A 17005-nucleotide genomic window follows, 5' to 3' on the forward strand; every position below is an offset into this window, starting at 1 on the left:
CAAGATCGATGCACTGAGTATCAACGGAAGTAAGGGATATGCCTACTTATGATGGGTTAAGTGAGGTAGATACTCTCCTAGATAAGTTTGAAAGGGAGGTGCCGGAAAAACAATGTTTCTAGGCCTTGAACTGGGTACTGCATGCTATGCCTGTGAGATGGTGGGGTACGCACAAAGTGAGCTTTGAAGACTGGCGTGACAACAAGAGAATGATGTGCACATGGTTTGGGAAGCCTAGAGTGCAATTGACAGATAAACACAATGGGTAGGATAATCCGCGCACACATCTAGCCGGGTGGATGATGACATATGGAAAACAACCTACGCGGATGCGCATGAACTCCACACTAAGAGGTATGGTCAATAAGTGTATGTTGAGGGGATAGATATCAGTTGGCCCTTAAGGTTGGACAAATAGTATGTGGGAAGAACAATCTCATAGAAGGTTATCTCCGCAGAAGCATTTGACAAGGTGTACAATGTGCTGAACAAAGTATGCAATGTGCAACGAAGTGGCTGGGACCTGTGCATAATTATGCCTTTTTGGTTGGTTGGTAGAGTAGAGGCCGTAATACCTATGGATTCTAACATGTCTAATCAACGCCTCGTGGCGCTCATAGGGGTAACGAACCTCAAAGCCTTGGAAGAAAGGCTCACGCTGTTAGAAGAGCGTGAAGACGAACGGTTGGGACTCGATTAGGAGATCCAATAGGGTGATCTTAGGCTCCAAGAACTCTTGAATGAAAGAGTTTGGTTGAGGGAGAAAAGTGCCATTGCGGAAGTGGAAGTCAAGAAGCTTGAGGAAGGAATAAAGAAGGAATTTCTTGATAGAAACACCGTAGTGATAAAGCAGAACGAGCTCGATTACATTGACAGACTTGGGGACCACCGCCAAGAGTTTCTTAGTTTGTTGCATGGAATGGGACCATATGTTATCATAAATGGCAGTGCAGTACAGTTGGAGAAGATAAATAGCGAACTCTTCCTACGGAAAGTAAATGGAAGTTGTTTGAAGCCGTACACAAGTGGCTCGAACAGCTGACTAGCTGTAGGAAGCATAGTCTTAGTGCTCAACATAGTTGAAAGGAGGCGTGGGACTATAAACTACTCTGTCCGGGAGCTGCACGATGTCAGAATTGCGCGCAGGAGCGAAGTGTCACAAGGTCCGCAACAACACAAGGGTAGTTGTGCTACCACGTAGGTTGGCTGGAAAGTGACCATTGAAATCACTATTCATGATGTGATGCTTGGTTTGAGACCAATGAAGTAGGCAGCAGGCATTTAAGGCAAACTTTATGGGCTAGATTTGCGAAAATCTGCCGCCAAGGGAGCATTAATGGACCAAATTTGGGGGGAATGGTCGAATTCAAATTCAAAAGGCACTATAACTTTCAAAGGGTTGCCCAACAAACAACACTTGGCCATTTCAAAATTGAGATGTCATGCACCCAGAGATTTATGATCCCTGATCTATTTGATCTTTTAAGTCGAAGGCATTAGTTGAGAACCTACCTGAACCATTAAGAGATTTGTGGAATAGCAGTATGACCATGCCAGAGGAATCCATGGATATTGGAGAGATAACCACTGAAGAGGCCGTGCAGGCCATGATGATAGGAGATGCCCCAGAAAGCACTGAAATAGTTGTAGAAATCCCTAAATTGCTGCTCATTTTGAGGCCTAAGAAAGACAAGCAGCGTATGGTACTTGTGCATGTGTCCCCTTGAAACCCGCTGAGAACTAAACTGGCCATGGAAGAAAAGGGGAAAGCGGTTAATGTGGAAACCAATGAGGAGGGGGAAGACCTGGAGGAAATCCTGGACAAAGAGGAGGAGGATGAAGAAATGGAGGAAGAAACCTAGTGTGTAGACCCTCTGACCAGGCTGGCCGCGTATGTTCCTCCATGGAAGGGGAAGGCAAGGGTGCTCAAGGACCTAGATGAGAAAAAGAGCTCTCTACAGACTCTGCTACTACCCGATGATATCATTTTTGAAGGAGCGAACATGGGATGGGTGTCGAGTCTAAATTTTGAAGATTGGGATCTCTCAGACCACGAGAAATTCCCACACTTGGCAACTGTGCAGCTCATGCAGCCAAAGAAAAACACTGTGATAGGAGTCATAAAGTTGGAGACGCACAAGTGATTGCGCAGAGTAGAGAAAGTAGGGTTGTTAAACCTACTTTGGGTGCCACATTTCCATCTTGCCCCAGTAACTATCTTTGTCATCAGGAAGCTACTCTGCCTAGTGCATGATGAGTGCTTGTGGCTGGAGGAGCCCATCCCCATCACAGACCACCTAATTCATAGAATTACCTGACTCCCTTGCAAGGGGGAGGACCCAAAGGATATTTCGGAGGGTAAGAGCAACAATTTGGCCATCACGAAGGTCATGAAGAAAAAAATTCAAGCTAGAGAAGTAGAAGAGAGGGTATGCGATCTCTAGTATCAACAATAATGCAGTGAAAGTTTCGACCTAGATACTAGCTCGCAAGGTTATGCGGAAGTGCAGTGTGGATGAAGTGCCCATGTCAGTGGTTGCACTTGCTACACAATGTGCAGAGGGGGTCTAGTTTAACTCATCAGGGTACTTGTGCAAGGAGTTCCTGGAAAATTTCTGCGACGCACAAGAACAAGGGAAGACTTTCCACTATGAATGGCTTTTGTTGTCCATAGTGTTGCTGGCTTGGGAATTGCTTGAGGATAGCTAGTTCCCCAGGATTGCGAATGATATTCCGGAGGCAACAAATTATGCTTTGTTGTGGAAAACTAAAGACGTGCAGAGGATCGGAGACAACAAGATATTTTGGGTGTTCATGGAGATGAACATTAGAATGGGGATTAACTATAGGCTGTGGTTATCACCCACTGTCTACAACAGTCTGCAGAGCTTCGCAGAGTCCAAGGTAGACTTCCATCATGTATATATCAAGGCACGCAAGCACCTATTACATAGTAATTTGTCACTAACCTCATCTCAGTCCCTCTGTTGTGTCATACATCAGATAAACGTGTCCATATCTTCCCACTTATGTAAGAAGATTAAGTAGGTGCTCTCTAATGCTGAAGATTGATCCTGTTTGCCTAAGTTTCTGCATCGTCATGGATTCCCTTAAAATCCGCGATGATTCCTTGTCATAAACAGTATCGTCGTGACACCGTCGCAGGTGTACAGATGTTCAAATTTTATGGCTCGGTGCAAGTCTTTCGATTTCTTGTTGCGATGATTGGTCTGAAAGCATTGCTCCTTTGGGAGGTCATCACTGATCACTAGTTCATAACCTGCGACGATCCAGATTTGGCGAATTTGTTCAAACAGTCAGCCTTCTGGGTGTTTCTAGAGCTGGTTATTGGCTTAGTTTGGATCGATGCTGGTTCCGCCTCTTGTGCAACCTCCCCTAAGGATAAGCTCCCTCTCCCTAATTTCATGGAGACTCCTTCTCCTATAAAATCACTCACCATTCCTATGATATGCTAGCTCTTTTGGTCCTGCAGTGCTGGCTAGTTCTTTTTAGTTTGCTTTGAAACTAAGAAGATAGCTTTGGTGTGAGTGTGAAAATTATGGGATTGCTAATACTTTGGTAAGAGGTTGTGGAGTGCCTTAACCTTGTATTAGAGCTTATAAGTGAGAGAGAGATATCATCTATTTGGGAGACCCATTCTTGAGAGTGAATTCTTGAAGAAACATATTGGCTGGACCCTCTAAGAAGGCTTGCGATGTCAAGACTTGGTTGTAAGCATTGCTCTTGATTCATTTTAATACAATCAATGATGATTTCCTATATCTTGTGCACAATTTACTTGAGAGCTTATGATTTCTTGACTTTATAGGTAAATAGATCATTGTTGTTCTCAGTTACGTGCTCTGTTGTTTTCCTATGGTGTTTCAGGTTGATTTCTCACTGAGGAGAAAGAAACAGAAGCTGGAGTAGTGCAACGGAAACTTCATCAACCACCAGTTTGAGGTAGGCCTCTAACGATGACTATTTAAGGGAATCGATTGTTGTTTTGTCTTTGCTGTGACTAGACCCACTCTAGGGCTAGAGGGGTTGCCTCTGTCCACAGAGGAAACACTTTCCCTTATCAAAATTTGGTGACTCCACTAGAGAGTCCTTTGTATGTTTTCTTCTTGTTCACCCTTGATCTATTTTTTGTTTTAATGTCTCTTGAATTTTGGGGTTAAACCATCAGTTTTTGGGTTACCTGGGTCAATCTGGGAATTCCCCTTACTGCTTGGAAAGATTATCTAGTGTCAATTAGGTGATTTTACTTTCTCTTTTGCTTAAGTAAGATCATCGTTTAAGATAGCCTAACAGTCGTGACGACATCGCTGATGTTCTAGCTTTGTGCCCATGACTATTTGGCTTTCGTCTCAGGTTTCTAGTTTAATTCCTGCGACGATTCTTGTATTCGGACCGTCTCTGAAAATGGGTGTACTTAAGTGACTAGTTTCTAGTTGTCAGTGTAACACCTGCGACGACATCTCTAGTTGCCAGTGTAACACCTGCGACGACATCTCTAGTTGTTACTGTAACAGCTGAGAGGATTCCTGTAAAGTTGTTTTTACAACTTTACCTCCTGAATCCACCAGTCTTGTTTACCCCCTGTTGTTTCCTCTCTCCCATCATCTTGTTTTGATTGCTTTTGGTTAAGGTACTGTCTTTGGTTTCGCTGAGTGAGTCTTTTGTTTTTAGACCGTGTGACCTAGCTCTTTAGAGGTTTCGTCGAGAAACCATTTTCTTGGGTTGCTTGTCTATCCAAGGTTCATCCACAACCGTCTTATTTATTTGCTTGAGGATTTTTCGTTGTTTGTTTTCTTGCTGGTTGATTTTTAGTGTCGATTGTTGAACGAATTTTTGATATTGATTCGATTTCTTCACTACCAAGCATAGATCACAATTGTTTGGATCGATCAGTTCACACTTGCTTGTTTGTCTCTTTAATTTCAAAACAAAAAAAAAAATTAGGGATTGCATTCATTTCATATACGAATGTGAAAGTATATGTGCATTTCAAATTTTCATGTTTGAGAAATTGAAAAGCGAACTCTAAATATTCATTAGTGGTATCGATGCATCGTGAGATTAGTGTATTGATGCATTGTGTTTCTTAGTGTTTGCATTTTCTTGCGTTTTCTTGGGAATGAAACTTCTACCCTCCTTTAAGTAGGTGTTCATCGAAATGAAAGATGCTTTACTCATTCTAGTTGCACCCTAGGGTTTTTGATATACATACGGTAGGGCCTAAAATCTGAAACCTAATTCAAAATCAACTCTAAAATTAACTGAATGAACTTAACAATGCATTGGAACTTAACGCACATTACTTGGAGGTCTAGGCTAGAGACATGCTCTGGCGTCGTTAAACCTAGTCACTATTGTTTTCGCTTAAGGTTGGGTGATTCCTCCTTCTGTGACTCAATAGCTGCTAGTACGAACTTGTGCTCCCAGTATCATTGAGTATATATTGGGAGACCCCACTAGGTTATCATCCTACATCCATAGGAAGTCGTGCCTACCACCTTGCGAACCGTAACATAGTGAACACAACATTCGGGACGATTGACTGTCGTATGAAAAGTCCTTGGTCATTTCTCTTTCATTTGATCACCAAGGCGTATATGCAGTTTTACGGTTTGTCTGGTTAACCTTTTTCCTAGTTCTCCAGAGTAGTCACTTTCGTTCCTTTTCGACTCCTTAAAAGAAAAGGTCCATCTGAGCACTTGTCCTTTCAGGCTCATTAAACCTCGAAAGAGATAGAGTCACCTTTTTGTCCCTTTTTTCAACTCTTGAAACATTAAAAAGGTCATGTTTTGTTCCTGTGTCATAAAATATACTGCCCACGAAATATTCCTGGTAATAGTTTGAGTTCTTGGTTATAGTATGAGTGTTTTTCAGGCTCATTCCCAATGGCGACATTTCTCGAGTCTACCAGCCAAGATCTTCCCCCAGATGGGAACCCTGGTCCGTTTCATTCTTTTGGAAATGTCGGTGCTCCATACATGGAAACATTGTCTTTACCTGACTTAACCATCGGTCTGCCCGTTTGGTTGTTTACAACCTCGGTGGTCCCGAGTTTCATGACTCATGTTCCACCATCTCCTTCGTCTGCATCACAACACGATGATTCCAAGGTTGATCCTGTGCCTTCTTCCCCTGTTTCTTCACCTTCATCTCCTCCTTCGCCTGGTGAAAGTTCCACATCTAGTAACCAGGAGACTAAGAAGAAGAAGAAGAAGAAGTTCGATAAGCGCGAGGCCACATGTGCAACTATTGCTCCAAGTACATCTCATGTCAGAATACCTCCTGCTCCTCTGCGGAAGGTTAAGTTTCCTTTTAAATTGTGCAAGGGTGACCATCTTCTTCGTGATTGTCCTAGAATTCCTAGGATCTTAGAAGTATGGTCTCATGATCTGGCTCGTCCCTCATTGTCCTCTGAATCTCATGTCGATGTTCAATCCTCAACTGGCAATGCTTAGAAGAAAGGGAAGATTTGATTCCCCTGTAGACTGTGTGAAGGAAACCATCCCCTTCACCTTTGTCATCTCATGGATAAAACTTCTGTTGTTTTGGAAAGTCTTACAGCCTCTTCACCTCCACTTCCCGTTGGTTATCAGAGGCTCTCTTCAAACCCTCTCTCGGTTGACAAAGTGACTAACTTAGAGTCTTCTCTTGTCCACCCTTCTCTTCTCAAACCTAGCTGTGCTCAGCCTATTCCTAACCAACCATTGGTCAGAGAGAGTGTCAACTTGGATTCACCACTAGTGGTTCACTCTATTCCTAAAGAAAATCATGATTATATTGCTCATGTTCTTCTTGTCTCATCAGATTCTCCTGAGTCTGAGAACGAACCTCCTATCCCAGCTGATTCAGAGAGTCCTTCTTTGGTTCCTGTAGAGCATGGGGGCAATCATATGATACCCCCACCAAGCAGTTCGGTCATTTCTTTTGACTGGAGTCACTTGACTACTTTCCACCTTCCATCTTGTGTGCCTTTCCATATTACAGTACATGCCTATAATAAGGCAGTACTTGGCACTGTCTTGGATGAGGTTGCATCGGTTAGCCTCATGCCTTTCACTACTTGGAAAGCTTTGGGCTCCCCACAGCTTGTGCTGGTCACTCAGAGTCTATTGGCATTCGATGGAGGAACTAGTCAACCTTTAAGGATACTTCCGAAGTTCCCTATTACTTTGGAAGGCAAAACCGTCTATATAGACGTGATGGTTGTCCAAGGTGCTTTAGATTTCAGTCTTTTCCTTGGTCGTGACTATATCTATGCCATGGGGGCTCTTGTTTCTTCACTTTTCCGTGTGGTTTGTTTTCCGAACGATGGAAGAATGGTGACTATCAATCAATTATCATTCTTTAGTCACCCGGTGCCTCCTGTACCACCATCATCCCCCATTGGTTCTTATCCACAAGCAGTACCTTCCTTGCCACAGGTAAATTATGTGGCTACCCATTCCGCCTTCGCATATGTTGATGATCATGCAGATGGTCTCGTACATCATGTACTGGGGGCATTGGAACCCGATCTGTCATTGGTGCCAAATGACATGTGTCCCTACCAAAGTGTGGTTCTTCTATCCAGTGAAGATGTCTTGGGCATCATTTTTTCATCTGGCCCATGAACAGGAAGTAAGGTGTTCCAAGGATAGTTTGTTCTTGTGTCAACCTTGTTAAAAAATGAAACAAATTTCATGAGGAAAGTTCATGCTCTTGTGTCAACCTCATTAAAAAATGAAGGGTTATGAGGATAGTTCTTTTACCATGTCAACCTCATTAAAAAATGAAACCACTCCCTTTCCAAATCGAGTCTTTGATTAAGATCTCGTAAACTCCAAGTCGATTCTTTCTAATATCTCGAAAGTGAACCTTCATTCCATCCACTCCGTTAGATGCAATGAAGCTTGGGGGACATGTACCTCGATTTTCGTTATAATGCTGGGGGCATGCAAACTTATAACAAGCATATTTTTTTCGTTTCAAGCTTGTGTAAACATGAAACTAAATCCAAGCAAAGCTATCCATGGTTCAAGCTTGTGTAAAAATGAACCCATACCCGATTTACACCTCGTGATTGTCATTTTTATCCACTAAATTCTGCTAGATGAGCCTTGGTTGTTTCGTTCCATCATTTCCATCTCTTTGGCTGATCATATGCTTTCACTTGGCTGTTTTTCCTTTCCTGAGGAACCGTAGCGATGAGTGGTTTTATTAGCCAACCTCTTGGCCATTACAAGTTTTCAGTAGTTCCACCATTGTCAGAACCAGTTTCTACCCTTTATACCACTCGTTCCTCTAGGACGAGTATCTTTTAAGCTCTTTTCTGTCTCGTAAAATATGAAAAGATTGCCGAGTTTTTCCCTTTTTACTCGTTAAACGGAATAAAAGGCGGTCCACTTTTAGCTCTTTTTCTGATCGTATAAACATGAAAATATCATCGGACTTTTGTCGTTTCCAGTTCAATATTGGTTATGAAATGACGTGTCTTCAATCACTTTTTTACTTTTTTGGATCGGAGCCACTAATTATGAAAAGTACTCCTTGAGCATAATGATCAAGCGGTTCTCTCAGGTATTGTTTTCTAATTCTTCAAGCTCAAGGGACACAAATTTACGAAAAAGGACCCCCCCTCGGAGTTTTCTTTTCCATGTCTTTTTCAAACTCTCTAAACATGAAAAAGACTCTGAGTTTTACCTGTGTCAGACTCGTTAAACCCTGACGAAATTGAACTCATCACCATGACAAGACTCAAGCTTCTCCTCCCTAGGGCTCATTAAACTATTACTATGTTGGATTCGTCCGAAGGTCGAACTTATATTACAAGCATATGCTATCCCCTTCAAGCTTGTTTTTCAAAAATAACTGGGGTACTCACCAGCAATGGTGGGGGGAAATTTGGAAGTCATCATTGGTTACCTACGTCAGCTAATCACTCTTGAACATCAACACTTTTGCTTCTCGTCGGGTTGGGATATCCTCATATCATCATTCGCCTTCTGGGGTTTTGGGTTGCCATTTTTCCTTATTCCATCTGATCCATGTTGTCTTCGTCAGACCTCCAATCCCTTGGTACCAAAATGCTACCACATTCCGAAGTTGCGTCGCCAATATGTTTAAGAGTATAATCCTTCTGCAGTTCACACCCTTACCTCCTCCTCTGATGCTCTGTTTCACCATCTACCACTTGTTCCTTATCTCGCGTCATTGATGGGGGAAACATTATGGCCCTCCTGTGACGGATCGCCTCCTGTCGACACTAGCTCATTATCCAGGAGGTTGATCTAGAGATCCCTTTTGGTACCTTGGAGCTTGCATGCCTCAATGGCAAGTTCTTCACGCTTGACAACAGACTTTCAACATTGGTCTTCGATTGGGTGATTCCACGAGTGTTTGACTTTAGCCCATTTTTCACACTTAGTGGATGCATTGGTAGTACCTTGAGAGCCATTGGCATTATTGGTGGTTTCTCTCACGCTTGTTAATGGTTTTCATTATTGACCGGTAATCAAGTGACTTTCTATCATGCTCGACTTCAGCACATTTGTTCACATGCTAGAATTTGTACTATGATCGGTTAGGGTTTCAAGACCCCGGACTAAGCTTACATATGTTCAGGCTGCGTGGATTGGTTCGTGATTACATACATGACTCTTTGATTAGATGGATGTGACCATACCCGAGTCTTCATGGATGGCTGCGACCATACCTTTATCATTATATATGGTCTTATCAACTGGGTGGCTACGTCTGTACCGTAGACCAAGTTTCATATGTCTTTTGGATGGCTGCGCCCATGCCTAGACTACATGTATTTCACTATCAGAGATATCAGTTGTACTTGCGCCTGCAAGTTCTTCAAGGTGGTGTTCCAGTTCAGATAGTTCATAAATCATTCACCCCTCACACTCTCTTGGGCTTCATGCTTTAGGGGGCATCTGTTACACAATAATTTGTCACTAACCTCATCTCAGTCCCTCTGTTGTGTCATACATCAGATAAACATGTCCATATCTTCCCACTTATGTAAGAAGATTAAGCATGTGCTCTCTAATGCTGAAGATTGACCCTGTTTGCCTAAGTTTCTACATCATCGCTAGTAATCCCTTAAAATCCGTGACAATTCCTTGTCATCAATAGTATCATCGTGACACTATCACAGGTGTACACCTGTTTCCTGCGACGGTCGAATTTTAGGGCTCGACACAAGTCTTTCGATTTCTTGTTGCAACGATTGGTCTGAAACCATCGCTCCCTTGTGATGTCCTCACTGATCCCTAGGTCGTAACCTGTGACAATCCAGATTTGGCAATTTTTTTCAAACAGTTAGCCTTTTGGGTGTTTCTAGAGATAGTTGTTGGGTTAGTTTGGGTCGCTTTTCCTCCTCTGGGATGCTGGTTACACCTCTTATGCAACCTCCATTGAGGATAAGATCCCTCTCCCTCATTTCATGGAGACTCCTTCTCCTATAAAATCATTCACCATTCCTATGATCTGCTAGCTCTTATGGTTCTGCAGTGTTGGCTAGTTCTTTTTAGTTTGCTTTGAAACTAAGTAGATAGCTTTGGTGTGAGTGTGACAAGTGTGGGATTGCTAATAGTTTGGTAAGAGATTGTGGAGTGCCTTAACCTTGTATCAGAGCTTGTGAGTGAGAGAGAGATATCATCTATTTGGGAGACCCATTCTTGAGAGTGAATGCTTGAAGAAACATACTGGTTGGACCCTCTTAGAAGGCTTGCGACATCAAGACTTGGTTGTAAGCATTGCTCTTGATTCATTTTAATACAATCAATAATGATTTCCTATATCTTATGCACAATTTACTTGATAGCTTATGATTTCTTGACTTTATAAGTAAATAGATCATTGTTGTTCTTGGTTACGTGCTATATTGTTTTCCTGTGGTGTTTTAGGTTGATTTCTCACTGAGGAGAAAGAAATGGAAGTTGGAGTAGCGTAATGGAAACTTCATCAACCACCAGTTTGAGGTAGGCCTCTAACAATGACTATTTAAGGGAATCAATTGTTGTTTTGTCTTTGCTATGACTAGACCCACTCTAGGGCTAGAGGGGTTGCCTCTGTGCGTAGAGGGAACACTTTCCTTTATCACAAGACCCCGTGAAGAAATGGAATGAGCTCCCTTACCTAGCCACAAATGATGTCATATTTGCCATGCTTGAGTCATGGTTGCTGGAGTGGTGCACTCTAGCCAGCTCTGCTATGGAATCAGAGAAGTCTGTTATACAAAGGAAGAAGGAGGAGGCAAAACTGTGGATGCCACAGTTGGCAGAGAAAAGAAGGAAAAAAGTAGTAGTGGCCAAGGCATAGGAGGTGCATGACGCCGTGAAGGCAGTGGTAGAATAGCAACAGGCAGTAGAGAAGGAGCGCAAGGGCCAAAATTCACCGAAACAGGAGACTGAAATAGAGGAAGGAAGCGTAGAACCACAGACAACATCCACACAACTGAAGCGGTAGCGCTCGAGAAAGTAGTTGGGGTAGTGAAAGAAGTCAAAAGCATCCAAGACTTCTTTCAACCCGATCACCCTCACTGAGAGGGATCTACATGATATAGGGGAGATGGTGTGCGACATCACCGCAGAGGCCCTCCAGCAGTTCGCAGAGGAAAATTAGGTGGTATTGGGATCCCTCTGGACACAGATACAAGAGTTGCAAGTGCGCACTCCTCAGGCTGGTACTCTATCGACTAGCCTCATAGTAGGCATAGCCGCGGTTGAGGAAATGTTGCGTGCCTCCATGGCCAACACTGTAGTGCTGATAGAGGGGGCACTGGGTAGAGCTATGGACCAACGAGAATCACACACTCCAGGTAATGAGCGAACAACAAATTAACATGGAACAATTGAGCCTGCAGCGCGACGAGGAAGTGGCGCAGAATCAGAAGATTGTGCAGGTGGTTGAAGAAGCCTGCCAGATGGTCCCTGAGTTGGCCATCCAAGCAGAAGCGCGCATCTGGAGGCTAGTAGCAGGGGTGCGCAAGGCAAAGGAAGAGATGGTTAAGGTTCAGCTGGCATTGAACCTTCAGATATCTGAGCTGTAGTTGAAGGTGCAACCTTCAACTCCACCAAAGGTGAGGGAACAACGTGCTAGCACCATTACAACGAGAATAGAGAAGATTAGCAGTGTAGTGAAGGACTGCACCAAATTATTTGAAGAATCATTCGAGCTCCTCACCACTCTGCAGGAGGACCCGAACATACAGCGCTTAGAAACGGAGGCACATGAGTTGTAGCAAAAGTACATTGACATAAAAGGCTCCACGCAGATGGTGGTCCTTACACAGAGGCTCACGCAAATGCAACAAGAAAAAGCACTCAAAGAGCAGGTAGACGCGGCACGCCATAAGGAAGCAGTTTTGAAGGTACGCGTATAACCTTGGATCGATGAGGCATTCATCATTACAACCTCAATCGAAGCCAAGCTTGTGCAAATGTAGGGAACACAGGAGCAGATGCAGGGAAGCAGTTTAGGCACCGTGGTCTCTAAACAACACATCCAAGAGGTACAGCAGGCAACTGCTCAGTGCGCTGCCAACCTTGCAGCAGTCTGGGCAAAGTTGGTATGTCTCCACATGAAGATCTCCGCACCAACAGAGTGACTCGAGGGCGGGTCATGATGTTTGTGTTGGGAGCCTGTTGGGCGCGGGATCCCCCAAGGGATGTTTTGGGGCTTAAAGCACAAATTTTGTCTAAATCCGATGTAAAGACTCCGCGTTTTGTGGGCGCGGAGCGCAAGCTTGTAAATGAGTAATAGGGTTGTCCACCCTCAATTTTGTAATGTAATGTCAGCTTTAGAGATCTACCCATGGTCCTCGGACCATGGGATTGTATAAATAGAGTGAGGCTCTAAGTTGTAAATCAGTTAAGTGAAGAAGAGTCATGAATGAAGGATGAAGAATTGAGTCTTATCTAAGTGTATAGTTGAGTCTTGGATCATAGAGTAGGAGAAGGATTTGCAACTAAGTGCGCAAAGGCCTAGTAGTTAGCAGTTTACTGCGTGGACCCCTGTAGCTGAGTACGTAGGGCAAGTTGAGTCTATAACCAATTGAAGTATTAATAAAGAGAAGTTTTATACCATTCCTGTGTATTTATTTACTATTTTCTGCACTGAATGTATTAGGTATAAATGACATTTCTCTTGTTTATATGATGCACAAACATATATGACTATGTTGATTAAGTGAATATAAGATAAAGTATCTGTTTACGCGAAGTTAACTAATAGTTATAAGAAGATAAGTAAGATCCTTGGTGTAACTTGGGGCAATAGCACTGATCGCTACCTTAGTAGCGTGAAAGCACCTCAACCCTTGGTTAGGGCTACGCGCAAGCGATTATAACAGATCACAAAGGCATCGCAATTCAGGGCAGTGCATGAAGTGAGCTACATGAAGCCATTCACAGTTGGACTAAATCGACCCCTCGGACATCTCAAGTGTTAGGAAACTTGGTTCCATCATCCCCCCATACTGCTTCAGGGGAGACCTCATTTTGTGCTCCATGGGATGTTCCCGAAAGGGTTAGTAGTGTAGGGATTAATTTGGATAATTAACTCTAAACCTGGGTTAGGCCCCCTCAAGCCAACGACAGTCAAAAGTTTAGTTTGTAGATTGATAAGCACATAGTTAATGAACACAGGTGGCAGTCAAATACATATTTTAAGAAAGGAAATAAAAGAATAGATCAAGCATTTCAAAATGATTTTACTCTAGTAGCCTCAACAGCTCAAGAGATATTGCAACCACATTTATTTTAGTTTATGTTTATGATTTTCATTTGATTTCATTTTGAGCAAACGCTGAGCAGATTGTTATTATTTTGGCCTATTTATTCATCACTTTGTAATATTTTAGGGGTTGAAAAACTTTTAAAAGGAAAAATTTGTGTCTGGTTACATATATTAATATATTGTTATATGCATTTTTACATCAATAATTTGTAGATATTCATGTGTGTATGACTTCCAGTTTGTTTTTCCTTATAATATTTAGTTTCTCTTTATGTTGCATATCTTAATCATCAACTGTTCATTATTTTGGATAAAAAATATGAATTTGAATTCCTTATGAAGGCTTAGACTTAGGTTATCTGAATATTTTCCATGTTTTCCACTTTAATATTCAAAATAGAAATCTCCTTGCTCTATTTTGATATTTATGTTTTCTCCTATGTCTCCACATCTTCATGGTAATTTGTCTAAGAATTCATACCTATCTTGCCTTTGTTATGTTTTTCTATATATATGATGGTTAGCATTCTATTCACTTGAATCCATGCCCAACGGTCCTTATTCTCTTATTTCCAAATCAATTTCAAATTACAAGATAAAGTTGGCCAATGAGCTTAGCAACCAACTATTGAGGTTACACTAGATAATTGAGTTTAAAGAGAAATCCCTCTCTAGATTGAAGGGCCAACTTTCAATCCAAAGTGGTTAGAGGTTACCTCAGTTATTTACCCCCACAACTGGGGTTATTTCTAAGTGATAAGACCAATAAACAAAAAAAAAAAATGGAAACAAAGAATTGGGTCGAGCATTTTGATTCACTTACAATATTTTGGCCAGACTAGGACATAACAACTGGGGAAGTTGAATCGGGCAGTTATGAGAACATGAAAGCAACATAGGCAGTACTCAAAAAATTCAAGGGATAAAATTTTGAGCATAGAGATACTAGACACATAGAGAATAGGCAGAGGAGAGTAGACTAAATGATACATATTTGAATTTGAGTAGAGTACTAGAGAATTTGTTCTACCATAGAGTCTTACTCAAGAAGAGGAATTCAGGCTATGTAGAAAAGGATTTTTGCTACTATAGAGTCTTATGCAAGAAAATGGGATAAATTATAATTCAGGAAGAGTAGCTACCATGTAATAATGGCGTGGGAGGAATGTCGGTGGTGGTATTCTGAACAAAGGTTGGGGAAGAAGGAAGAAAACAAATAGTGTAGTAGTGTTAGGCTAAGACCATGAGTAGCATGATGGATATAGCCTAGAATATGTGGTATAAAAATATTGGAATTTAAAGAAATCATGCTTGAAAGTCATGGTCTTTGGCATAACATTCCTGGAGAGAAAATTTTCAGTAAAAATTCATATGCTACGTAGATCACTATAGATACTGTGGTAAAGGAAATTCAAGCCATTAGTAGTCCTCCACATCAACAACTCTTAGAAAAAGGAAATATATCTCAGTTGAGAAAAAGGAGAACTCATGGAAATCCCTTCAGGTGAGAATATAAATTCTTTAAATTCCCTTGGACTAGAGGGTGGAGATGGTCTTCTCTGAAATCCTTTCACAACTAGGGTGGAGGTTGCTCCTTGAATTCCTAGCAAGAGAAAAATTCCCAGTCTCATTTTCTTATTTATTTTTTGTGGCAATGGATTCTAGATTCCTTTCATTGGGTGGAACCACTATTATAAACTAATTCAAGGTGAGGGTGAAACTTGTAGATTCCCTTGTGTTGATTGAGGGTGGATATTACTATATCTATATTCCCTTACTAGATGGTGGGTGGAGGTAGAAGACTTATGGATTCCTTGGACTAGCTTGTACTTGAGCCAGTTTATGATTGAAGGGTGGAGGTATATTGGACCTCTAGAATCCTTAGTTCAACTAGAAGATCGACTTTGTCCTTTGAGCAACCTTTTCAAGCCATAGAATTAGGATTGTGGGTGATAGTTGCAAGAGAGACCTTGTTGCAACATGTATATGGTTTGGAGGAGATTTATTGTCCTAAACTTAGTTCCCCATCTTCATTTTAGATACCTTCCTCTCATATTAACTTATACAATGAATTTTTTTCTTACTCCAATTGAATTGAAATGATACTAGTAGTGTGTTGGACATATTGTCTTTTGTGGTTGTGTACATATGTTTGAAATATGGTTGTTGATATCATGTTATACAATGCTCATATAATATTGTGTAAAGTAATGTGTGGAATATAAACTTTACTGGAGAGTATAGAATCCAAATTGAACCTGGCCATGTAGGTGAAACAAAGTCATATTTTAATTAATTGCATCTTGAAAAGTTAGGTGAGGCAAAGCCCCAAAACAATTCACTGTTTCACACACACTTATAAATAGATGTATAGGCCTACAGCAATAAAAGAACATAGCCTCAATATCTGAGGTTATGTTGGTATGGGTATGTTTTGATTTGAGAGTGATCCTAACTTCCTTAATTGATTGAACAATAGTTTTAGTCCCAAACTAACTTACAATTCATCTAAAAATATGTGCATTTTTTAACCCAGATACTCTTAGCATTTAGAGAATTCATAGGTACTATTATTTTTAGAAACATACATTGTGCCATAATAGGAAGGATGCAGTACGTATCTTATACCTTATGATTGAACACATGTATATGTAGAGCTATACATTTTGGTCAGGCTACTTGATTAGAGAAATACTACAATCTGGGAAATATATGTGGAAGTGTACTATGGTATTTTGTATGCCTAGAGTTTCACTACCATAAGCATAAACTTGGTTGTCTTATCAATATTAAGTCATTATTACAGACCCATTTGGGCACATCAACCTCGACTTACAGATCAGTACTATTAGGGCCCATCAAACCCTAATTCAATTGTTACATGCCCTAATGAAGTCAACCATCAGAATGCCTCCTTCCTAAGAGATTCCATGACTCAAATCATCCAAAAAATGCCTCTAAGAAGATTAGAGCAGGTAGGCCTTTATCAGGGTGCACTGCAGTGTAGCCGAGTACATTGCCAAGGTGCATTGCAGCGCACTTGAGCCCTCTTTGGCCCGCGCTGGGCAAATTTAAGCAAAATATGAATTGGGGTTTGGAATATTCTTATCCATATGATGCTTCTAGAAGTTTCCCAAGGCTATCCACTCCTTTAGGCTTGAAATTGGATGAGGGAGGAAGTTAAGGAACATCAATCCCTTTATCCCTTCCTCCATGGAACTAAATCTAAATTTTGGAAGGGAATTCATTATCACCA

The sequence above is a fragment of the Pinus tabuliformis genome, chromosome 2_2 (genome assembly GCF_031772625.1).
Source record: "Pinus tabuliformis cultivar Carrire ecotype Pingquan chromosome 2_2, CPIR1, whole genome shotgun sequence".
Lineage (NCBI taxonomy): Eukaryota > Viridiplantae > Streptophyta > Pinopsida > Pinales > Pinaceae > Pinus > Pinus tabuliformis.